The 25,698-nt window shown below is 36.3% G+C and overlaps 1 long non-coding RNA gene across 1 annotated transcript; it reads left to right on the forward strand.

The window, feature by feature from the left end:
* Positions 1 to 2,636: 2,636 nt before the first annotated feature.
* On the forward strand, positions 2,637 to 25,698 carry LOC150075488 (uncharacterized). Its single transcript, XR_016547899.1, has 2 exons — positions 2,637 to 2,776; positions 25,456 to 25,698. It is a non-coding gene; the product is annotated as an uncharacterized LOC150075488 (long non-coding RNA).

Raw genomic sequence — 25,698 nt, forward strand, 5'->3', positions numbered from 1 at the left:
CTCTGGATCGCTTAATTCACATTTATAAATTACAGAACATTTTATAATATTATGAAGTATTACACTTTTCCACCCGGCTGGCAAAATTTTCTGGGGAGAACACTGTGTGATATACAAAATAATGAAGTTTTTGCTGTTGTGTACACAGAGCAAGAATATACTTAGTTTCTTTACATAATGTGGCTTTAACAATGCCCTCTGCCTACATTTATTTAGACTCCACTCACCAGAAGTTAGTTGTTGTTGTTGTTGTTATTTGGTTTTTAGCAGCATTAGTAACTAAGGCCATATTGCTCCAGTGATATGCAGTGGTCATTCCCTGACCTTTCCGCATCATCCGTATTTGGTGGTCACGGGCTTGAACCCCGGTCTAATCAAGAAGCGTGTGCTACGCACTGCTGCTCCTGCCCACCTGGCTACAGAGGCGATCTCAGAAGTTTGGCAGCAAGATTACATACTCTCTGATCCAGATGTTTGATCTGGTGGCCTATGAAAACTGTTTTAAAGCAGTTCCCTTGAAATGTATAGGAATATTGGACCTCACTTCGATGGTTATTTTAACCTCAATGGAGACATCACTTAGTATCTCAAATAGACAGAGTCATGGTATGGCACCAGATGATGAAAGTCATCTACCACTTAGCAATGCCTGGTGAAACAGAGTGGCCTGTGATGTCGATGCCACACCTTAACCCTTGCTTGCATTGATTCACTCATGGGTGGTCACTTCCACTATATTAGGTGCAGTATTTCAAAACTTACACATCTGAATGTGCCCAGGATTATTATTAACAGTCCCAGCATTACGAAGTTGCCAGCAGAGGATTTCTTTGTCCCAGAGCAATTGGAATTAATGATATTCGGTCCACTTGAATCACAAGTGACACTTCAATATCAGTTCCCTCTGCATTTTAGACTTTAAGATATCTACTCTAGCCTGTCATAAACCTGGGAGAATGTCATAGAGTTATCTCCATTGTTCAGTGTGTATATTACACCAAACTGACATATGCTACTCTTGCCATTTGAAAGATTTTTGATCGTGTTTGGCATCCAGCTTTCTATCTGACCACTCACTGTGGGTGATTGTAGATGTCTATCTTCTGTTTTCTCCACTAATGTTGGTGTTCTCCAAGGACCAGTTCTTTTCTGCCATTTGCTGTCTCCCCCTTGTATATTATTGACGTTCCATCCATTGACTGGAAATCCTATCCATAGTTTTCTAATGATAGCACATTTCATTCCACATTCCAGTTTGAGAAACTTTTCCCTGTACCAAAATTCAGTGGATATTTGAGAAGTTTCAACTTCTCAAATATCCACTATCAATTCATTAAATGCTGATTACCAGGTAATTTTTCAGTGGGATAATTCTTCTTACATCCTCCAAAAAGGATTCTTCTGCTCACAACTGAGAACTATATTCAAGTAGGAAATTTACAAAGTGAAATACTAGACCACATGCCACCAACAGATTCCCAATTATGAAGAAACATGAAAGTAGCTACATCTTTCAGAATTGCTACCATAAATACAAGAACCACTGTTTATGAAAAAGATTATTAGAATTAATTAAAAGTCAGATAAAGAATAAAACCATATTTGAAAATAAAATATACTGATAAAATAATAAATCTTTGCACTTAAGCAAAGAACAAAGTTAAATGGTATAAAAACTACACCGAAATTTCAAAGGCAGCCACTTGCTCTGTCAATGTGGGACTTTAGACACAGTACACCCTTAAAAACTACCAGCAGAATTATTACTTTTTTGTATGTGTTATTGGAGGAACATGGGAATTATCCTCCACACAGTTTGTAGAAATGGCTGCAGAGTGAAGATGAGTCTAGGAAATCTGGGTGTTGGAACAATTCACATATTCCAGTAAGACACAAGCCAAAACTCAGCATAATGTAATTAGGACCCCTTTTGGATAGGGCTTGGTCTTACTACAGCATCTCAAATGATACACTGGAGGAAGTTAAACATGTTACACTAGATTCCAACAAAGAAAGCTATTTTGAAGAATTAGTCAGTAGCCACATCAGACATTTTTAATTTTTAAATGAATCACAAAAAAAAAAAAATATATATATATACAAATATACAAATATAAATAAGTTTAAATATATACGATTTACAAAGAAGCCTAAGCAAATATTAAGGTTTATGCTTTTCTTCTGTAGGTGCCATGTCAAAATTCCGTGATCCTTAATTGCTCACAGATTACCCATTCAAAATAGAAGATTATATTCTGATTTGTATTTAAGTACATTCCTCAGTGTCCTTGCCAGTGATTAAAGTAAGTTCTCACGTATTCTTGAAAAGAGAAATTGAATACTGAAATTCTCTTATCATGAATTAAATAGCAGTGTATTAGGGGAGACTATTTGAATAAATCTGAAAAAACTTGATCAGTGGCACCTTTTAAAATACGTAAATTTACCTTTAATTTAAAAAGTATTTAATGAAACTATTAATTGCATAGAGAGAGAGACAGTGAACTTAATGACACCCTAGGCTCAATAATGCTGCAATTTGATAGAGCAAAAAGAAAATTTGCTGATTTTTTGTTTTTAGTACCTTATATCAGCATAATACATATATATATTTATTTTTTTATTTTTTTCAGGAGTACAAGTGGGGAAAGTTATTTTTTAAAGTCAACTAACAAGTGATACAGATGTCAAGAAGAGAACAGCTGCTGCTGTAACCCTGAGAGAGACTATAAGTTAAATTTGTGACTTGGTAACATAATTCATGTCTGAATTCAGCGTAAGTAATCAACAGTTTCAATACGAACCTTCATAATATAGCTGCAGTTTACCAGCCAAGAGAGTATTTTTATAGACTGTGAATCCCCGTGATTTAAAAGGAAATGGAAATAGAATAATTCTGTCAAAAATTCAGAATCAGCAGTACCATGTTATATGCATAGATACTTAAGAGAATAATAAAATTATCAGACAAAATTTAGTGTACAGATTTGACAATGAAGAAATGTAGTTCAGAAGTATGAATGGACAACAAGGAAAAACCCAGGAGAAACGGTTTTCCTGTGAAATATGTGGCAAAAGATTATCAAGATTGGATAGCCTAAAAAGACACTATTTAGTTCATACACAGGAGAAACCATTTTCTTGTGAAACATGTGGCAAGACATTTTCTCATTCTGGAAGTCTAAAAACCCACTTGTTAGTTCATACTCAGGAGAAATCCTTTAGTTGTGAAATATGTGGTAGGACATTTTCACTATCATATAAACTGAAAGAGCATCTTATAGTTCACACTGAAGAGAAACGATTTTCTTGTACAATTTGTGGCAAGGCATTTTCTCAATCTAGTAGTCTAAAAACTCATCTCTCGGTTCATACTCAGGAGAAAAACTTTTGTTGTGAAATATGTGGCAGAGCATTTTCACGATCAGACAGTCTAAAATCACACATGTTAGTTCATACTAAGGAGAAACCATTTCATTGTGAAATATGTGGTAAAAGATTTTCAAGGTCAGGTGTCTTGAAAATACACCTTTTAGTTCATACACAAGAGAAACCATTTTCTTGTGAAACGTGTGGAAGGGCATTTTCACGATCAGACAGTCTAAAATCACACATGTTAGTTCATACCAAGGAGAAACCATTTCATTGTGAAATATGTGGAAAAAGATTTTCAAGGTCCGGTGTCTTGAAAATACACCTTTTAGTTCATACACAAGAGAAACCATTTTCTTGTGAAACATGTGGCAAGCATTTTCTGTCTAGTAGTCTAAAACTCAATTGTATAAATTGAAGAGACACCAAATAGTTCATACTAAGGAAAATTAATTTTCTTGAAACATGTGGCAAGACATTTTCTGTCTAGTAGTCTAAAACTCATTAGTTAGTTCATACTGACGAGAAATGTTTTTGTTGTAAAATATGTGGTATGGCATTTTCATTATCAAATAGTCTGAAAATGCACCTTTTTTGGTTTATACACATGAGAAACCATTTTCTTTTGAAACATGTGGCAAGGCATTTTCTCAGTCTAGTACTTTAAAAACCCAACTGTTAGTTCATACTCAGGAGAAACAGTTTTGTTGTGAAATATGTGACAAGGCATTTTCAAAATCTAGTACTCTTAAAATTCGCATATCAGTGCATACTAAGGAGAAACCATTTTTTTGTGAAATATGTGGCAAGGAGTTTTCTCAATTGTATAAATTGAAGAGATACCAAATAGTTCTATACTAAGAAAAACTCATTTTCTTGTTAAATATGTGGCAGGGCATTTTCACGAGCTAGTACACTACAAACTCACCTGTTCATACTAAGAAACTATTCTTTTATGAAATGTGTAAGAAGGCATTTTCTCATTCAAGTGACAAGTATTGCTTGTCATATGAGAAGCAATACTTATGAAGTGGTCCAGAAGCCCTTATTACTTCATACTCAGAGAATCTCCCTTTCCGTTTTAACATGTAACAAATTCATTGAGCTTCTGATTTGAAGACATACTTCTTAGTTCGTGTAGTATCATTTTTTGTCTGTAATGCTGGTGCAGTTTCCGAAACAAGAGGTTCACAAACTACTGAGATTTACGGACCCCTTCAAAAAGGACCCATTCTTACATATATACATATATGTGTATATGTAAGAATGCCAGGTTTTTTGATAAAGAAAAAAGTTTTATGCATGAAACAACTCAACTTTATTCTTATTTTTATACAGATATGTAATAACTCTATTTATTGTCAATTTGCTATACATAGAATTAATAATTTGAAATACGTATACAATTATATATACTAATCGTATTGAAAATTAATGTTCTATAATTCATGATTCTATCAGTATATTTTTAAGAAAAATAAACACATATTACTTCATACATTCTGAATGTTTCATGGATCCTCAGGAACTGCTCTGTGGAACCCAGTTTGGGAAACGCTACCCTAAACGATCAAGCTCACATTTCTATTTTTGTGCCACTTTCTTTTTTTTTTTTTAATTTGTAAGGCGAATAAAATCATCCATTATACTTTTGTCCACCAATATTCTCTATTTTCATATCGATTATATTAGGAACTAAGAGACATTCATTTTTTGTGTGGCATTTAAGAGATGCCACACAAGTAAAAGTATCTGCCTTTCTTCTAGGCAATTCTCATATCCACTTGGGAGCTGTGCAACACCAGCAACAGGTGTCAGATGTTGTCAGAGAGCCTTTGATTTTACTGGCTAAACATGAACAGCTGTCAAAAATACAGAAGTTTATATTGTATCTGCCAGATACCACTTGAGTAACTGGGTGTCAGTCTGTGGGATCAGGCACTAGAAAATTCTAAAAAATATGATAAAAACTATTGGTTTTGGTTTCTCTTATTTATTTTTTGTCATGTTTTTTAAAATTGCATTTAGCAAATCATAATTAATAGATCAAAATTTTTAATGCACATTACCATTCTATTTTTATATGACAAGTTTTTGGCATTATGCGATCAGAAAGGATAGTTTATTTTCAGAAGGGTTTCTTGTAGTAGTAGTAGTAGTAGTGGAAACCAGATTGTATAGCATTAGCCAAAAAAAAAGTTCACCCATCCGTATCCATCAAGAAGTTGTCTAATTCTCCCTTGAATTTATTCAACCCATCCACTTCCACGACAACAGATGGTAGCCTCTTCCAACGATCAACCACCCACTAGTTGAAGGCAAACTTCCTTACATCTATCCTGCAACCATCCTCCCTCACCTTGAATTTATCCCCCCTCCTGCATGTAGTCTCAGCAAGTGGAAGAATACCATTAACATTCAGCTTACTCGATCCACTCAAGGCTTTAAACACCTCAATCATATCTCCCTGCAGGTGCCTGGTCTCAAGATGCTGCAATTTGCGGAACTGAAACCTTTATTGGAAAGGGCACAGTTTTGTTTTCTTGCCAATCTGGTTTTCCTTCTCTGCACCCATTACAACAGATCTACATCCTGTATAGTGTTCATGTGCATCTTGAGTACCTGTATATAGTACAGGTACCCTTCTTAACCCTGCTAGCAGTGTTTCTGTATATCACTGACAAAACTGCATGAGCTGTAGAAATTCTAACTTTAAGAATCAACAGCACTTCCACAAATCATTGGATATTCTTTATTAATTATTTTCATAATGATTAAATCATTATTATCTAAAACATGACAATGAAAAATCACTTTGTTTTAGATAGTATACAATATTAATAAGAGAAACAATTTTTGATGTGACTTTTTCAACATAAGTAATTGCACTAGCTAGCTAATGTTCTTCCTCAATTTTTGCCCAGTTTGGTCCTTTTTATAAAATTCTAATAAATGTGGTGCTATTTTTCCAATTATTATTGAATATGCAAGAGTTCGGAATTTTGCCCTGTCTCTTTTAACAATTATTAACTTACCTGTATTATCTACAAAACTATCTTCTCTGATTACTCTTTTGTGAAATGATGAATACACACATGAATATTTTGTGACAGTATAATTCTTGTGGTTAATTTTGACAAGCTACTTCTTTTTAAGTTTTTTCATTTGGGAAATGAAATACACTGTATTTATCTAATAGGTCTTATTTTAATAATAATAATTTATCTTATTATTTTATTTTATTTTTTTCAGATACAATGTTTTTCACATGAAACATTTTAAACTAAGCTTCATGTTGGTATAAGTACTCTTCCGAATTAAGATTGATTACTATTTAAACATCTACACCAGTTATATATTTTTTTTTTTATGTAAACCCCAAATACGAGAGGTATTAGAACCTATAATACTTAGTACCATGCTTGGGTTGGAGGTTGAGAAGACGAAAGAAGATATTTTTTGAAATTGGAGTTGAACTTCTGTAGACTGTAATTTTCACGAAATACATATGAAGGAAGGTTGTTCCAGAAAACGGCAGTTGAATGAATAAACGAGGAAGATGAAAAGTTGGTTCTGTGAGTTTGAAGTTGGACAGTAAATGAATGTTGGCTGGTGGCGGCATGTGTTCGGACTATTTTTAAAGAGAGAGCAGGAATTGTAGAAGCCAATTCAGAAGAACAGTGCCCATGGAAATATCTGTAGAAGAGGCATGCAGCAGAAACAGTACATCTATGAGATGTACTGTTTCTGCTGCATGCCTCTTCTACAGATATTTCCACACTTTCGAGTGGAGAGACTCTGTTAGAGATGAACCATTAATTAATCTAACTGCCCTCTTCTGAATGGAATCAAGAAGCCTGAGAGAGGTTTTGGTGGCATCGTACCAGATGTGGGAGCAATATTCCATGGCAGGGCGGATTTGCGATTTATACAGGGTGAGCAGCTGCTTGGAAAAAAAGTAACGCTGAGAGCGAAAGAGAAAACTAAGTTTTTTAGATGCAGAGGAAGCAATATTTGTAATGTGATTGTGCCAAGAGAGATTAGAAGTCAGGGTAATCCCCAAAAGAGAGGTATCATTTTGCCTAGAAATCGGAGTGTCAATAAAGATAAGCATAGGAGCAGAAGAATTCTTTTTGCGAGATATAAGACAAGACTAAGTTTTAGAAGGGTTGAAATCAATTAAGTTGTCTTTGCCCCACCGGAGAATTACCTGAAGATCGGCATTTAAGGAATTGGTAGCAGACTTTTGAGAAGTTGAAGCTGATTGAGCAGGGCAAGGTTTCTCAAAATGGAAAGTAGAATGCAATGTGCTATCATCGGCAAAACTATGGATAGGATTTCCAGTCAATGGAAGAAGGTCATTAATATATAAGAGGAAAAGAGTGGGGGAAAGAACTGAACCTTGGGGGACACCGGCATTAGTGGAGAAGTTAGAAGACAGAGAGCCATCTACTATCACCCTCAGTGAGCGATCAGAGAGGAAACTGGATAACCAATTACAAAAAACAGTTGGCAAACCATAAGATGCAAGCTTGTTTAGAAGAATTTTATGCCAAACACGATCGAAAGCCTTTGAGATGTCAAGAGCAACTACTTGTATTTCACCAAACCTTTCCATTGAATTAGTCCATAAATGGGTAACATAAGCCAGAACATCACCAGTAGATTGACACTGACGGAATCCATACTGGCAATCGTTGATCAGACAGAAGGTTTCTAGGTAGTTTAAGAGTTGACGGTTAATTGATTTCTCCATTACTTTAGAAAGAGTAGAAGTAATTGCAATTGGACGATAATTGGATAGGAAGGATTTGTCACCCTTTTTAAGAACTGGCTGGATATGAGCAAATTTCCAAGCAGAAGGAAAAACACCTTTGGAATAAGAAAGTGAAAAAAGGCGGCAAAGAATAGGAGTAAGGTCAGGAGCACAGGTTTTGAGAACAAGTGGAGAAATACCATCGGGATCTGGAGCTTTCTTAGCATCAAGATTCGTCAAAATCCTTCTGACATCCTTTTGACGGAAGACCACAGGGGGCATTGAATGGAGCATGTTGGGAATGGTGGGAGGTGTTTTACCAAGGTCATTAATACATGAGTTGGAAGAAAAATGGGATGCTAGCAGGTCAGCTTTATCCTTTGCTGAAGTGACAACAGAACCATCTGGTTTGGACAGAGGTGGGAGCAGAGATGGGCAAAAGTTGCGGCCAATAGCTTTGGCAAGAGACCAGAATGCTTCACTGCCATTAGGGCAAGAAGCAAGTTTTCTACTCTTAGCCTGTTCAAACTCTAGTTAGGACTGATTAATAACTGCTTTACAATTGTTGCGAGCTTTGGTGTAGGCAGAAAATGAAACTGAAGAATTAGAAACAAGCCAGTTACAATATGCAACATTCTTCTCTTGAACAGCCTTAGCACATTTATTGGAAAACCAAGGTTTAGATAAGGGATGAGATTTTAAAGTGGAGTGTGGGATAAAGGATTCCATTCCTGCAAGAATAATTTCACTGACACGATCTGAGCAAACGTTGACATCAGAAGTTTTGAAACAGTAATCCGACCAAGGAAAAGAAGAAAAGAAGTCTCGCAGGTCATCCCATTTTGCATTCTTGTAATGCCAAACAACACGAGGTTGGGAATAGCCATGAGATAAAGGTTCCATTGGAGAAGAGACAATCACCAAGTTGTGATCTGAAGTGCCTAAAGGGCCTCTCACTTCGACCGTGTACTTAGAAGGGTTGTTTGTGAGAAAAAGATCAAGCGTATTGGCTGTATGATTAGGATTGTCTGGTATTCTTGTAGGTAAATGAACAATCTGTGCTAGGTCATTAGTAATTGCAAAAGCCTCAGCATCTCGACCTGCTGGGTCAGCATGACTAGAAAACGGAAGCCAGCTGGAGTTGTGAACATTAAATTACCTCACTGTTAGGAAAGCTGGACTGGAGAAAGTGAAGTTGCAAAGAGAGGAAGTCAAAGAGCTCCAAGTGATTAGTGGAGTTGGGAGAACGGTAGAGACAACAGATGAATTTGACACAATGAGGTAGAGAGGTTTTAAGCCAGAGAAGATCAAAGAGAGGAGATTCCAAATTGCCAAGTCTCTGACAGGGAATATCAGAACGGACATATGCACAAGTACCACCTTTGAGGCAAAAGGAATCATACAGTGAATAATTTGGGTATCTGAGATGAGCAGGAGTTGAATCAACCAATAACTGAGATTCTGTTTAACTTCAACAATTTCTCCATCACTTTTCTCTCAGTTATTACAAATTCATTAAGCACCCTGCTACAATTTGATAACCTTCTGCCATTTTCAAACCTTAATAACTCCTTATGTGTGAATGTAGATGCAAAATACTCATTCAGTTTGTTTGCTATCTGAGCAGGATCATCAACAGTCGAACCATCGATATCAAGTGGACCAATTAGATTCATCCCCTTCCTTTTAGAGTTTATATAAGTAAAGAAATCCTTGCTGTTTTTCTTAGCATCTTTTGCCAAAGATTTCTCGTAATCTCCCTTCGCCTACCTAACCTCCTTTGTGACCTGATTACAGACTAGCTTATATCTGCCATAGGCTTCTGAGTTGCTTGATAATTTATATGCATTCCATGCATTTTTCTTCTCAGTCACGAGTCTCATTAGTTCATTTGATAACCATTTAGGCCTAAACCTTGAACAATATTTCTTAATAGGTATGAAGCTTTTAGTAGCATCCACGATTAATTCCTTCAGTGCTTCCCACTTAGAATTTACTGTTGGTAACATCATCAGTTGATCCCACTGTACAGAATTTAAAAACTGTCTGAGACCGCTGTACTCACCTTTACGGAAGCAAAAACCCTTTCCTTTACCCCTGATTGTAATTATATCTTTAAGTAAATCCCACATCAGTACACTGATCACTGCCACCTAGTGGTTCCTTTATCTGTAAATTCTTAATACACGAATGATCACTGCTGATAACCAGATCAAGAGTATTACCCTCTCTGGTTGCCATTGTTTTTACCTATTGTAACCTGTGCTGCCTCAGTGTGATATCACAGAATTGTAAATGTTAAGTTTAAAAAAAAAATTACTTTCAATCCAGAGGTCAATGCTTTTAGTTATTTTAAATGTATGCAGGACAGTTTCAACTAATGCAATGCAGGCCACTTACCATTGGACTGATACATTGTATATAGGGCACTTTGTTACTCTAACAAAAAAGGTACAATTGTTACTTTTGATAATGCTACTGATTTGACTAAGGCCAAGAAGAATATTTTAAATCAATTGGTTATGAAATGGCAACAGCGGTGGGATATAAGTGACACTGGGGAGGTGATGAGATTGTTTATCCCCAGGGTCACTTTTACTTTTGATAATAAGGATAATAAATTTTTTTTACAGTAATGGAATTGTCATATATCCTGACTGGCCATGGGTCCTTGAATTTTAAGTTATACCATTTTGGCCTCATAAATTCTCCTTTGTGTAGTTGTGGTCAGCCTGAGACATGGTACCATATTTTATATGAGTGTAATTTGTACTCTGAACAAAGAGGAAAGTTATTGTTACATATTGAATATTTTAGTTTTGGTAATGAAATTAAATATCTTGTTAATCAGCTGAGATCTTATTTATTGCAAGAGTTCTGTGTAACTGGTTTTCGGCAGCGTAGACAGTGGATAAGCCTTATGACAGATCATTAAACCTAAGGTAAATTTAGAAGGTGATTTATCCACTTTTTTTTCCTTTTCTTTTCTTTTCTTTTTTTTTTTTTTTGTTGCATCCCAGACTAAGATACTGGGGATGGGATTGCTGGCACCAATGGTGTATTTGGGCCGGAATGCACCGGAACAACATTCCGGTATTTTTTTCTAAATGTCATAATAGAAAACCATTAAATTTAATTTAATAATCATTAAATTAAATTTATACACCTAATATTATGAAACAATGGCATAATCAAAGAGGAGGGAGAAATAATATCTATTTTACCCATTGCTACTAAAAATATATATTGATAGTAATCTTTAAAATTAATATATTTCTTTAAAAAATTATTTAAAAACAAATATAAATTTTGCAATGAAACTTGAACATTTCTTACAAAAGTACAATGTGTTAGATAAAGAGGTCCAATGAATGAGATATACTGTGATGCATTTGAACACTGTATTTTGATTTGCCATGAGCTGAACACTAGAACTGGTTGTTCTATGAACCGTGAGTCTGACTCAGTTACTGTACCGTCGATGTGGCGTGAGAATATAGTCTTCTGGAGAATGATATACAGGATTTTTTTTTGTCATTCATATGTGTATTATATATATATAATATGTACATGTGAGTTTATGACCAATCTCTACTATTTACATTAATTTATTTATTACTGTTTCTTCTAAGGTAAAAATTAATTTTTACAGGATTAAATATATAAATATAAATTTACGTAATTTCAGTATTTAAAAATTAAAAGAAGAAATTTTCATTAAATCAAAGTGAGCGAAAAATGCAAGCAAACAACATTAAATAGATTTCTTGATAAAAAAAAAAAAAAAAAAAAAACTGAAAACTGTGTGCAAGAAAATGTACAAACATGTGGAAATGATAACAACGTGACCTCTTCTTTTCCATCAAGATCTAAAGATGAGAAAAACAGTGACATAATTAAAATTTAATTGGCCCCACGTTTGGAATGCTGACATTTGGACTGAGAAGAAAAAGGCATATCCTTGGCTTACATGCAACGCCAGAAAACTAGGATGTTTCACTTGTGCTGCTGTAAAATAATTAGGGCTGTCTGAAATGCAGGCAGTTAGCATTTCAAAGGAATGGAGTTTGGTAGTGGTATCATCTTATGGCAAAGATAGAGGTGCACAATTGACATCTTTGCATAAGAAAATTTATGAACATTCAAAAGGTATTTCACATATACAGTAATACCCCGAAGTTACGCGATAGGTGGGTCCGACGAAAATCGCGTAAGTCGGGGTACAACTTTGCATATAAATACATATAAATTTTGCTTAATTGGGACCAAGGACTAACAAAAACACTAGTTTTGAAGAAAAATATTAATAAAATCGCAGTTCTTTATACATATTAATACAAAATATGTATTAAAAAAACAAATGACTTACGTTAAAAAGTTATTTTGATGTCTTCATAAAATCTAACAAATTCGTCTGATGACACAGCGCGTTCTTTTTTTCACGCAGAATTTCTTCGTAGCAAGCTAATAATTTTTTTATTCCTTGCTTTGTAGCTATAACGCGTTCTTCGTTGGAGTCTATGTTTTCTAAAATTTTTAAGCCCTTTACAATTGAGCCCTTTTCAATTTTCAACCTGTCAAGTTTGCAATTGTCATGTGCTTTTCGCCGTTGCTTCATTTAGGCCTATAGCACGTGCAATATCACATGGTCTTTCATTTCGCTCAAAGCGTTTCACAATTTCATATTTTTCTCTATCGACAGAGGCGGACTGGCCATAAGCCTTACCGGGGAAACCCCGGTGGGCCAGTGTGATTTTGGCCATAAACCATAGTATGAGGCCACTGTAAATTTTCCCGGGTAAGAATTTTTGACCCAGTCCGCCTCTGTTTATCGATAATTGCTTTTCTTTTTCTCTCTGAATCTGCAGTGTCTTCACCAGGACGCTTCCTTTTCACACCTTTTAATTAAGTATTTTACTCATTTTTAGGGAATAAAGCACAATTACAAAACGAGGAGGCACGCTTGATATGCATAAACAAAGCTGCGCGCATGTAGCAACTGAATAAACAACACCATAAAGGCAGAGATACGCTATTAACACCTCACATTTCTAGGGGTTACTACCATAAAACAATAAAAATCCAGTTGCGTTTCTGCTAGTGAAATCTGTTACAAACTTGTAGTAAACTCGATCTAATTGCATTTGCGATTATACCGATAGCTGGAATTGTGTTGGTTTTTACGTTATTATGGTGAAATGTGTTTCCCCTTCACTGATATAAAAAACATAAAAGCAGCAAAGTTGAATTTTGTTCATCTTTCGCTCTCATTCTCCGCCGTCGCACCGTATATCGATAACATATGAAAAACGACCTTGAAGATAGTGGGCGGCAGCGTTGCCAAACGAAAAAATCAAGAACCACGTAACTCCGAGTTCGCATAAGTCGGGGTAGCGTAAGTCGAGGTATTACTGTACAGGCTGAAAAAATCTTGCAAGCTGCAAATGACAACATTTAGAATCGGTAATTGATCAAATGAATGACTCCAAAATTTCTAGCACCTGTAAGGTTTTTAGAACTTCGTATTATATTACGAAACATGATTGACCATATTCTGGCCATTTTGATTTATTACAACTTCAAGAATTGAATGGCACTGTTATTGCTCACGGTTTGCGTTCAAGATTAAGTGCTACTAATATATAATAGTGCATGTTGCAATTTGTTGGCACAATTAAAATTGTGCCAACAAATTGTGGACATATGTTGAAACTTATAAATTCTCATTGGTGAATCTACTGCTCTAAGCAAGAAATTTACTGTGATTATTTATTTAAAATGTGAAACGAATAAAATGAAAGATCCACTTACTTGTTTCTTAATTTAATCGAATTGCCAGATCAAACAGCTTTCACAATAACAGTGTCTCTTAAAATGTCTTAAAAAATACAGATTTCATGATAATTATTTAAAACACTATTTAATTTCTTTTACAAGCCAAACTGCTGATGGGGCAAGTGTTATGTTGCGCAGAAAATCTGGAGTTTGAAATAAATTATTAGAAAAATATCCAAATTTGATCATATGGCACTGTTTATACAATCAGCTTGAGTTATCAGTTGGAGATGCAATATCAGAAGTTCACGGAATTAACCGTTTTCAAATATTTATGGACAAGCTGTACACGTATAGTCAATCTCCAAAAAACCAGAGAGAAATAGAAGCATGCGCTACCAGCATCAGCGAAGAAATTAAAAGGATTGGACGGGTATTTAATGTAAGGTGGGTGGCTAGCTCCTTTAGGACCGTATCAGCAGTTTGGCAAAATTTTGCATCTTTATGCCATCATCTTGAAAATGCCAGTAAAGATAACAACCAAAGCAAAACTGAACAATCCATGTTCAATAGATTAGATAAAAAAATTTCATCCAAACAGTTTTGTTCTAAATTTTGCCCGGATGTACGACGTATTGTTTGAGCTATCAATTCTTTCAGAGTCATTGCAAAAAAGAGATACAACAATAGTATATGCAGACAAATTGATTCGTCGTACAAGTCATTACTTGGAATTTTTAAGTTCCTCAAAAAGGAAAAAAGTTGTTAGAAGCCTGAAATGCTATTGAAAAAATGCAATTATTTTCAGTAACATCAACGGACAATAACAAAGTAACGTTAATTCATAGAAATCAATTTCTAAACAATATTATTAATAATATGAAGCATAGGCTGAGCATTAGTATAGATTCTACTTAATTTACTGAAGGAATTTCAACTTCAGACATTATAAAAGAGTTGCAAATTCGTGAACCAAGTGAATGGCTATCTGAAATTGATCTTGGATTTGGAGAAAACGAAATAGAATCTCTCTGTAAACGTTTTAATTTATCTTTCACAAAATGTTTGAATGCCTACAGGGATTATTTAGCTAATTGTAGTGTGCCCACAGATTTGGAACATTTAAAAACTTATTCCAAAATTATAGCTTGCAGTTCTTCTGAATGTGAGCGTGGCTTCAGCAGTATGAATTTAATATTAACTGAGAAAAGATCCCATATTCTTGTCGAACACGTGGCAAGTTTGTTGTTTATTAAACTACACGGTCCACCATTAGAATTATGGAATCCGAATTTTTATGTCCGAACTTGGTTGCGATCTCATTGTTCTGCTGTTGACCAACAAACAAAAAGGGCAGTCACACAAGAATATGTAATTGATCCTGTATGGGAATTTCTATGATTTTTCTGAACAGTACTTTTTATATTATTTTGGAATTTTGTTTTCGTTTTTTTCTTTTCCGATTTTAAAAATTTTTTGTCTTTGTTCTTTACTTTTGAAATTTTTATTTAATAGTTATAAATAAATACTGAACAAATATTCTGATCTTTGACTTATTTATTTTTGCAAATGAAAAAAGCATAGGTAGCTATTTCTAGTTAATTGACGAGCGTTCTGGTATTATTTTTTTTTTAGCAATACATCTCTGGCTGGCCATAGCGGTGGGAAAACACCCACCGGTATGGTGTTTTCTCCGGTTTTTATTTTATTATTTTTTTTATTATTTTATTTTTTTATTATTTTAAATACTTTTATATTTTTTTATTTTTTTTATTTTTTTTTGCTGGCTCCCTATGATGTTACTCATTCAGTGAAAATGAATAACACTATGATGTTATTCATTTTCCTGTGGGAGCTATAGAAAAGAATTGTGATTGTGTTTTCTTCCAGTGAAAGTTTGTGGAGAAAGGAGGGAGTCAATGAACTCGTGGTTTTATAGTTTAAAAGCACCTTTATAGTCACTAAACGTTGCAGCACTCTTTCAGCCAAGGGTATGCACTAGTGGGGTCACCCACCTCAAATGCCAGATATGAGCAGCACCACATTATATCGGTGCCTCTATATCTGTGTTGTCAGCCATATGGTGACCAGTGCAGTCTGGCAACAAAAGATATAGATACTAGCGTTGATATGTGGCTAAAAGCTCAATAGTATATTCAAAGTTTCTCACCAGGAGAATTCTCTGATGAACCTTTCATGGAAGAACACAATATAGAACATAAACTGAGCTTAAAAAAACATTTTTTTAAAACAAAATGGTGGCGTGGTATAATGTGCAACCGTTTACAAAGGCAGCCATACTGGCAATCCGATGGTTGAATAAAGTGTTTAGGGTCTAATGGCACCAGAGGATTTCACCCATCTCTGCATTATGTACTCTGCTTTTGTGTTATAGAACTCTGTTAAGGACAGAGATTTTTCAAAAAGTATGGGGGTATTATTCTGTGTGCAATGTGGTATGTTGTATCTCTGACCTTTTAGCCATTGGGACCCCCCCCACCCCTGATTGCCCACACTTTGCCACGAGGAGGCAGGTCAAAAAAATTAATGTTGATGTTGAAATCAAGGTGAAGTTGAGTTTGAACAGTAGTGAAATTAGCTGGTTAAATTAGGGGCGTGTACTGTGAGAATAGTTAGAGTGAGGCAGACGAAGGCTGGGGGATAAAGATAGGAATATGGAGATGATAGGGAAGCAACCCGAGAGAGGACAGTGGGGGAAGACCCCATCAGGAGAAAGAGGAGGTGACAGAAGACTGTCCCCTCCTCACCCAGAGAAGGGGATGTGAGAGGGCCCAGTTCGGGTCACCAATGGTGGAACACTGACGAGAATAGAGAGTCCAGTTCGAAGAATCAAGTCCAGGCAGGGTATTCATGGGATATGGTCCCGCCCATGGCAAGTAGTCTAGTTTGCTAAGTCATGTGCTGTCTTGTCATTCCTGGTGGTATCTAGCTGTGGGAGGAGTTTGTAGATGTCAAATTCCGGCCTGAATAGGTGTCACTACCACAGCTGAGATCTCTGCTTTGAGGGAAGTAGGGTTTAATCATCCAAAGGAGAGTCACCGAGAGTCCAGAGGACAGAACTATCCAGTCTGTACCTGCGATTGAAGAGTTCTCGTGCATATTCCGAGAAGGCATTGTAGTGATGTTCATTTTCCAGGATGTGGAATTCCTGATCCTGGGGAAGGTAGTGAATTTTCGTTATGAGAATCAGATGAAGGTCTTCATAAAGTGGGGAGTAAACATTAAATGGTCCCAGGATTCCTGAGACCCACAGTGACAGAGTGGATTATCAGTGATGTTGAAGGTGGTTAGTGTCACTCGGATGGAGACGTGGCCTGTCAATAAATAGGTAGTATATAGTTCTGGGGAGAACCAAGGAGGACTTACTGGATAGACTGCTTAATCTGTTGTAGTGAAGGTCAACAACTTAAATAAGTTCAAGGCTGAAATAGACAAACATTTGGAGTGGATGGATGGGTGAAATGGGGTGTTTTTTTCCCCTTAGCTATTGCTTGTCTTGCATCATATGCCTCTACTAATGCTAAAGTGTAAGACTTTGTTTAGCAACATTAAAACATTGTCACTTCTCTGACCATCTTTGAATTCTGTTCAAGTCTTCCTGAAGGAGTGCTGCTTGGCACTCAACATTAATGACTGTTACAAATGTTTATGCCAACTGCAAATTTTGACATCACATCTTCCATCCCTTTGTTGATGTTACTTATGAAAATGAGAAACAAGAATGGTCGAAGAACTGATTCTTGATTATTCATTTGTGCATGGGAAGAAGGAATTTTTACAAGTTAGCATTAGCATTAGCAGAGGCATATGATGCAAGAAAGCAAGCTTACTCAGCATCAGCCAAAAAAAAAAAAAAAAAAAAAAAAAAAACACCCACTCCCATTTCACCCCTCCGTTCGTTCGAAATACCTGTCCAGTTGAGCTTTAAATTTGTTTAGGCTATCAACTTCAACAACAAGTGATGGAAGTCGGTTCCACCAACCAACCACCCGCTGGCCAAAGGCAAATTTCCGCACATCTATCCGACATCCGTCCTTCCTCAATTTGAATTTATGCCCTCTGAGGTGATTATTCTGAGAAAGATGAAGAATCCCATTGGCATTGAGCATGCTCAAACCATTCAAAGCCTTATACACCTCTATCAGATCACCTCGCCGGTGCCTAGTCTCCAGACTCTGTAATTTGCAAAACTTAAGCCTTTCTTCGTAAGAGCAACCCTTTGTTCCATTTACTAATCTTGTTGCCCTTCTCTGTACCCGTTCCAGCAGCTCTACATCCTTCTTGAAATGAGGCCTCCAGACCTGTATACAGTACTCAAGATGTGGCCTTACCATTGCCTTATACAAGGGAATAATCACCTCCTTATCCCTGCTAGAAAAATTCCTGTATATCATTGACAAGACACCATGCGCTACTCTTGCAGCTCGTCTGCACTGCTCAGAGAACTTCATATCTGCCTGCACAATTACCCCCAGGTCCTTTTCATTCTCCACCACTGTCAGTGTAGTACCGCAGAGTTGATACGTTGCTCTGGGGTTACTGTTTCCCATATGCAGCACTTTACATTTGTCGATGTTAAACCTCATTTGCCACCTCTCAGCCCATCTGTTCAACCTTTCCAGATCCTGTTGCAGCAGCATAGCGTCAGTATTGTCCTTAACGACCCTGCCAACCTTTGTATCATCTGCAAACTTGGACATTAAACTTGATATCCCATCATCAATATCATTCATAAACACCGAAAACAACAACGGACCCAACACTGAACCTTGAGGAACTCCACTAATAACATTAGTCCACGTTGAGCAGTGTCCATTGATTACCACTCTCTGTCTTCTGCCACTCAACCATCCCCTTATCCATAGCAGCAATTTGCCTCCAATGCCACACTGCTCCAATTTGTGCAGCAGTCTTCCATGTGCAACAGTATCAAAAGCCTTTCTAAGATCCAAATATATAATATCAAAGTTATTCCCTGCATCCAGTTCTTTTGTGACTACATCATAGTATCCAATCAAATTGGTCAGGCAAGACCTGCCCTTAACAAAACCATGCTGCGTCTGAGCTATAACTGAATTCTTGTCTAGATGATCCTGCAGTGCTTCTTTAACCAGTGCCTCCATTAATTTACCTGGAACAGAAGTTAAACTAACAGGTCTATAATTACTTGTGTCAGCCTTTGATCCTCCTTTGTGAATTGGGGTTACATTTGCACATCTCCAGTCTATGGGCACCTCCCCTGAGTCCAAAGAAGCTCTCATAATTATGGCTAGGGGTTTGCATACTTCCTTTGCTGCCTCCTTTAATATAACTGGATAGATCCCATCCACCCCAGGTGCCTTTTTTATGTTTATAATCAACAATCTCTCCTCCACTTTCCTCTCAGTTATTACAAAATCATCCAGCTCACTGCCAATGTTTACTTTACCTACATCATTCTCCTTCCTGAATAACTCCTCATGCGTGAATGTAGATGCAAAATACTCGTTTAGATTGTTAGCCACCTGAGCAGGATCCTCAACTGTTGAACCATCAATATCCAGTGGACCAATCTGATTCATCCCTTTCCTTTTCGAGTTCAAGTATGTAAAAAACTCTTTTCTGTTTTTCTTTGCATCCTTTGCCAAGGATTTTTCATAGTCTGCCTTTGCCTGCCTAATCTCCTTTGTGACTTGGTTACAGACCAACTTATATCTATCATAGGCTTCCATGTCACCCATTAATTTGTATGTATCCCATGCATTTTTCTTCTCTGCCACATGTCTCATTAGCTCATCTGACAACCATTTAGGCCTAAACCTTGAACAATATTTCTTAGTTGGTATGTAAAGCCTGGTAGCCTCCAAGATTAGTTCCTTGAATGCTTCCCATTTTGAGTTTGCTGTTGGTAACATCATCAGTTGGTCCCACTGTATAGAATTTAAATACTGTCTCAGACCATCATAGTCGCCTTTACGAAAACAAAAACCCTTCCCTTTACCTCTGATGGTAGTTACCTCCTTGAGTAAATCCCACTTCAACACACTGTGATCACTGCCACCTAGTGGTTCATTTATCTGCAGGTTCTTAATGCATGAAGAATCACTACTGATAATCAGATCAAGAGTATTGCTCCCTCTTGTTGCCTCACGAACATGCTGATGTAGAAAACAATCATCCAATAAATCCACAAAAGCCTTGCTAGTGTGCGAGTGACCAACCCACAAATTCCAGTCAATATCTGGGAAATTAAAGTCCCCCATTATAAGACTCTCAGATTTACTGGCCCACTCTATTTCCCTGTACAATATCTTATTATACTCATCAGAGTCATTAGGCCTATAGCACACTCCTACTCTCAATTTTGATTTCCCTATGCTTATGTCGCACCAAACTGACTCGACACTGCCCTGTCCATCGATGTCGACTGGCTTCACTTCCTTGGACTTTATGTGTTTCTTAATTAATAGCATAACCCCTCCTCCCCTCCTGTCCTGTCTATCCTTTCTATACACATTGTATTCCCCAAATTCCAGTTCCGCATTACTTATATCTGTGTGACACCACGTCTCTGATATCCCAACAATATCTGCCTTTGATGTTTTGAGCAATACCTCAAATTCATCAAATTTATTTACCAAACTCCTAGCATTGGTGTACACGCAGGTATACATGCACCTGTTTCTATTCTTAGCTACCCTAACACAACCCATGTGTTTACTTGTACCGCAATGACTACCAGCAGTCTCTGAAATATCCTGCATCTTGTTTTTCAGACTTCTGCTCATTTGAATAGAAGCAGTGCAAGAATCACTTCCACCTCTGCCAGTGGCTACTGTTAATCTATTAGTCCTTGTATCCCCCCCAACTAGCAGTTTTCCGACCCACCTAACACTGCCTCGACAGCATCAGCAAAAATTCTTGCACCCTTTCTATTTAAGTGTATCCCATCCCTGTAGAAGCAATCTCTCCTGTTAACAAGTACAGTCCAGGCTGAAAAAAATTCTACCCCTTGAGCCTTGCACAATCCCTCCAGGGCCGAATTGATCGACAAGGCTCTCATCATATACTCCCTCCTATCGTGTCTGGGCAGAATTGCAGACACTTTCAAGTTCAACCCTAATTCACGGCTTTTTTTCAACAGTGACCTGTACTTGCTAAGTAATTCCGCCGGTCTCCTACTCTTAATATCATTAGTGCCAACGTGTACAACTATATCACCTTTTGTGCCCTTAAAAGATGATATCCGCTCTACAACGTCATCAACCTTTGCCCCTGGCAGACATACCCTGGTCCTATTCCACCTATCGTTTTTACAAAGTATGTTCCCCGTTTCCCTGACAATAGAGTCACCAACAACTACTAGTTCCTGTGGGACCAGCGCATTCTGCCTAGGGGGCTGCTTCTGTGTTGCCTGATGACCAAGTGCAAGCTCTGGCGTTGATGTGGGCAGCTGAGAGCTTGATGGGCCCCTCAATTTATTTCCTTCGAGGGCATCCACCCTGTCCTTCAAGCTCTCATAAAGGCCCATAACAACGCTGAGTTGTCGCCTGATTTCCTTGCACTCCTTACATCGTGCACACACAAAGACATCCCCCTTGGCAGTATCATGTCCCGTACCCGACTGCTCCGCAAACATCAAGCAAACAGTGCATTTTAATAGACTGTGATTCAGAGGGCAACTGCCCCCCTCAGTTCTCCCCTGAACCACAGCACTCCCATTAGCTTGAGCCTTTTGCTTTGCTGCTCTGGTCAGAGTCATGATTCCGATTTAATTCAATAAAATTCAAAACAAAAATTAAATCCTTAAGTTATATCCCAAAACAGTTATGTTATATATATATTTTTTTCGGTATCTAGTGTTTTCTACGAGTTCCCTTTATACAACTTCCGTATCACGTGTACCACTATAGTTATGTATTAATTATTTGTTACGATTAAGTCGTTATATATATATATATATATATAGAGTTAAAAGTACAATTTAATTGACAGTAAAGTTTATCAAGATTAATAGATTTACTGATTAATTGACAATATTATATTATGCACTATACGACACTAAGCTTATGCTATCGTGTAAAAATGGCGGGAATCACGAACGGTATTTCTACGGACTCGTAAGTATTGATTAGCTTCCAAATCTCGCTATCTCAATTTAGAATAAACTAAGGATCCTGACTAGGTCTATAATCTACTTATAGATGATAATTTGATATAACAGTTGGTTAATAAATCGACTAAATTTGGTTAAAAAAAAATTTGGTTTGTGACACGTGGATTTGATACCGTTACCGATACTAAGTAATATCTACGAAATCTCTGTCTAAGTTAAACTTTAAACTAAGTATCGTAACTAGGAATATAAAGCTACTCTAGAAAATAAGTTAATATGACAATTTAAACTAATAAAGCAGAAAATAAATCAGGAAAAACTTCTCTGTTTGAAGAGCTTTAAGGAGCAATGTCCGCACAGGCTAACCTCGCACCCAAGTTTTATAATGTATCAATACACAATAAATAAATTAACCATGTTGTGTCGTTGATTACTGTAATAAGATATTTAGATTAAAAATACCCAGAATGGATATGATTCGATGTCAACTGTAGTCATATTACAACTATTTTAGAGCCACCTCATTTGACTGTCTTGAAATATGTCCACAAATTGCCTGTGTTCTCTGATTGGTCTGTTTTTGCTGGAAGAAAGACCAGATTTTCTGGGGAGTGGGGGAAACCTTGCTAACCATACCTGACAATGATTAACTTAGCCTAACTTAGTGAAAAAAGCTTATAAAACTTTCTTGCGTCATTGACAGGATTTGAACCTAGCCTTTTCCACCCTGTGTGGAGAGGAGGGCAATTATAATCACTGTGCTACCAACAGATCAGCTATGCTCATTTAAAAAAGAAGATGAAATGAACCCAGGGGCTCACATCTGGTGAGTATGGGCTTGGCACACCCAGGGTCCTGAGCTGAATATCATCATTCTTCTCTTTCTTAGTGATTCTTTTCTCTCTCTCTCTCTCTCTGGGTAACTCGGGAATTTTTTTTTTTTTTTGGCTGGTGCCGCATAAGCCTCAGGCTTCCTTGCACCATATGGCTAATAATAATAATGATAATAATATATATTAGGCCTGACGTAGCCCAGTGGTCAGGAGCGAGAGTGCAAAGCATGCGTTCCTTCAGTAGACCGGGGTTCAAGCCAGTGACTACTAAATACGATAAATATTTGTATTGACGATTTATTGTAAACTTTACTGACGTGGTTGTCGTGCCGGAGTATAAACAGAAAATTTCTTTATTTTATTTTATTTATCTTTGCTTCCCTTGTACCTCTACCATGCTAATCAGCTTTTTCTGCTACTAAATCATTTGGTGAGACCTTTCAGATCTATACCTCTATCGATGGTATTAATAAAGATTGCTCCTTTTTTTAAAATTACTTAGATTAATCACTCCGGTACCTTTGAGACCTAATGCATGTGGTTCGGAATTATTTTCTTAATTCATATACACATCTTTCCACAATCGTGCCCTTACTTTTATCATTTGATGATGGTTTTCCATCATTCGAGTTTATCATACTGTTTATCGTTCCAGTAGAAAGAGCTGGCGGGGACTTGCGGGCTGACCGTGACTCATGACACTAAAGTGAAGGATTACTGAAAATTGTGCTAACATTATATAATATGTTACTCTTAGTGGTTGTTTTTTTATTTGGTTTTTAGGAGCATTAGCAACTAAGGCCATATTGCTCCGGGGATATGCGGTGGTCATTCCTTGACCTTTCCGCATCCTCCGTATTTGGTAGTCATGAGCTCGAACCCCGTTCTAATCAATGAGTGTGTGCTACACACTCCTGCTCTTAGTGGAAAACTGAAATAAATGCCTGTTATTACTAAACTGAAAATGAACTATTCCAGTGGCATGAAGACAAAATAATGAAAGGATGATTACTGCGCTTAACTTTTTTGTTTTTTTAATCTTTTTCACTTTCATAAATAATACTTTCAAATTTTCTAAATCAATGGCCACTTTCCAATCGTGTGAAATCCACTGCATCCTTTATTGTGGCATATGCACTTAGGGTGTCACCTTGTAATAATGAAATGGCACAACAAAACGGGAAAAAACCCACCAGAAATCATATTTTATAAAACAACCACATGGCATTTTCTTGATCTAGTAAAAATCCACTAGTTAATTCATATTAAGGAGAACCCATTTTCATATTAGATTTGCAGCAGGACATTTTCATAAACTATTACTTTAAAAAAATCACTTGTTAGTTCTTGTGAGAAAACTTTTCTTTTGAAATGTGTGACAAGGCATTTTTTTCAATCAACTAACTTGAAAGATCACATGTCATTTCACGTGAACAATTAATCTTCTTAAGAAGTATGTGACAAACCGTTGTCCCTGTGAAGTAGTCTGCAAACACTTTACTTTATACTCAGAGGTTACCTTCTATATGACATTCACAAAGGGATTTTTGAAGTCATTATTTGAAAAAAACTTTTCTTAATTCACGTTGGGTAGAATCCTTTGTTGTCTGTCATATATCAGTACATTTTTATAAGCAGATGAATGTAGCTGTCTTGCTAGTAAGGTGTCTAACCAATTATTTAAATGTTTCCTTTTTTTTTTCTTTTTCTTTTTTTTAATTTCTAAAGGAAATTAAATCATCCAAAGTACTTTTTTGTCCACCAGTATTCTCCAACTGGCTATAACGTTTTTTCTGTTTTCATTTCGATATATCATAAATTAAGGAGACATGAATTTTTTGTATGGCATTGAACAGATGCCATGTGAGCAAAAGGATATATCTTTCTTATGAATAATTTCCATTCTAATGTGATATCTATGAGATGCCAGTGACAGGTATCTAATTTTACCATAGAGCATTGATTTCACCACTAAATACAAATAGTTGACAACAATACAGTTGTTTGTTTATTCTGCAACTGCCAGGCACCGTGTGAGCGTCTGAATTTCATTCTTGGTGATTAGTTGATAAGAAAATTCTAAAAATATGATAAAAAAAACAATTTTTATTGATTTCTTCTGTTTATATTTTTTAAATGAGTTTGACAAGTCATAATTAATATCACCATTTTCAATTTAGTACAGTATAACTAAAAATTATTTTTTTATAATTAATTACAAAAAGGGTATAACACAGATGCCAGACGAGTGTCTTTGTGAAATTGAAGGCATGAGTGACAGAAGGTAAAAGTTTCCATATAATTCTTGATAAGCAAAACTGAGTACTCAAGTTCTCTTTTCAAAAATGAAAGATATTTAAGAAAAACTATTTTTAAAAATTTGAAAGAATGTGAACGGTGTCACTTTTGAAATGTACTAAAATTTACCAGTAATTTAAAAATTGCTTAATGTAATTCAGTTAATTACACACATGTGAATTTTAACAATTAATTAGTTGTGTTAATTGGTGCAAACATTATAAAACCTGAGGCTTCGTTAACACTGAAATTTGATATTGCAAAAGAAGAATATTTGCTGAAAATTATATTTCATTTTTTTCCAGGAGCAGGGAGAAGATGTTAAGAAGAGAAAAAGTGTTCCCTTGAGAATGTGTGTTTGTGTTTTAAATAGCGACAACAAAAGAAAGCTCTTAATTGAGAGTGTTTATTCAACAGTCAGTATTAATCATCAAAATGTAGTACTGCAGATTAGTTCTCCCAAGAAAGTATTTTTACACTCTGTGTATCCTCAACTTATACAAGAAACTGAAATTTTCAACGTCAGGTATTCTGAAATAATTCTATAA

Source organism: Mastigoproctus giganteus, chromosome 14 (genome assembly GCF_048544385.1).
Source record: "Mastigoproctus giganteus isolate SK-2022 chromosome 14, ASM4854438v1, whole genome shotgun sequence".
In the NCBI taxonomy this organism is placed as follows: Eukaryota; Metazoa; Arthropoda; class Arachnida; order Uropygi; family Thelyphonidae; genus Mastigoproctus; species Mastigoproctus giganteus.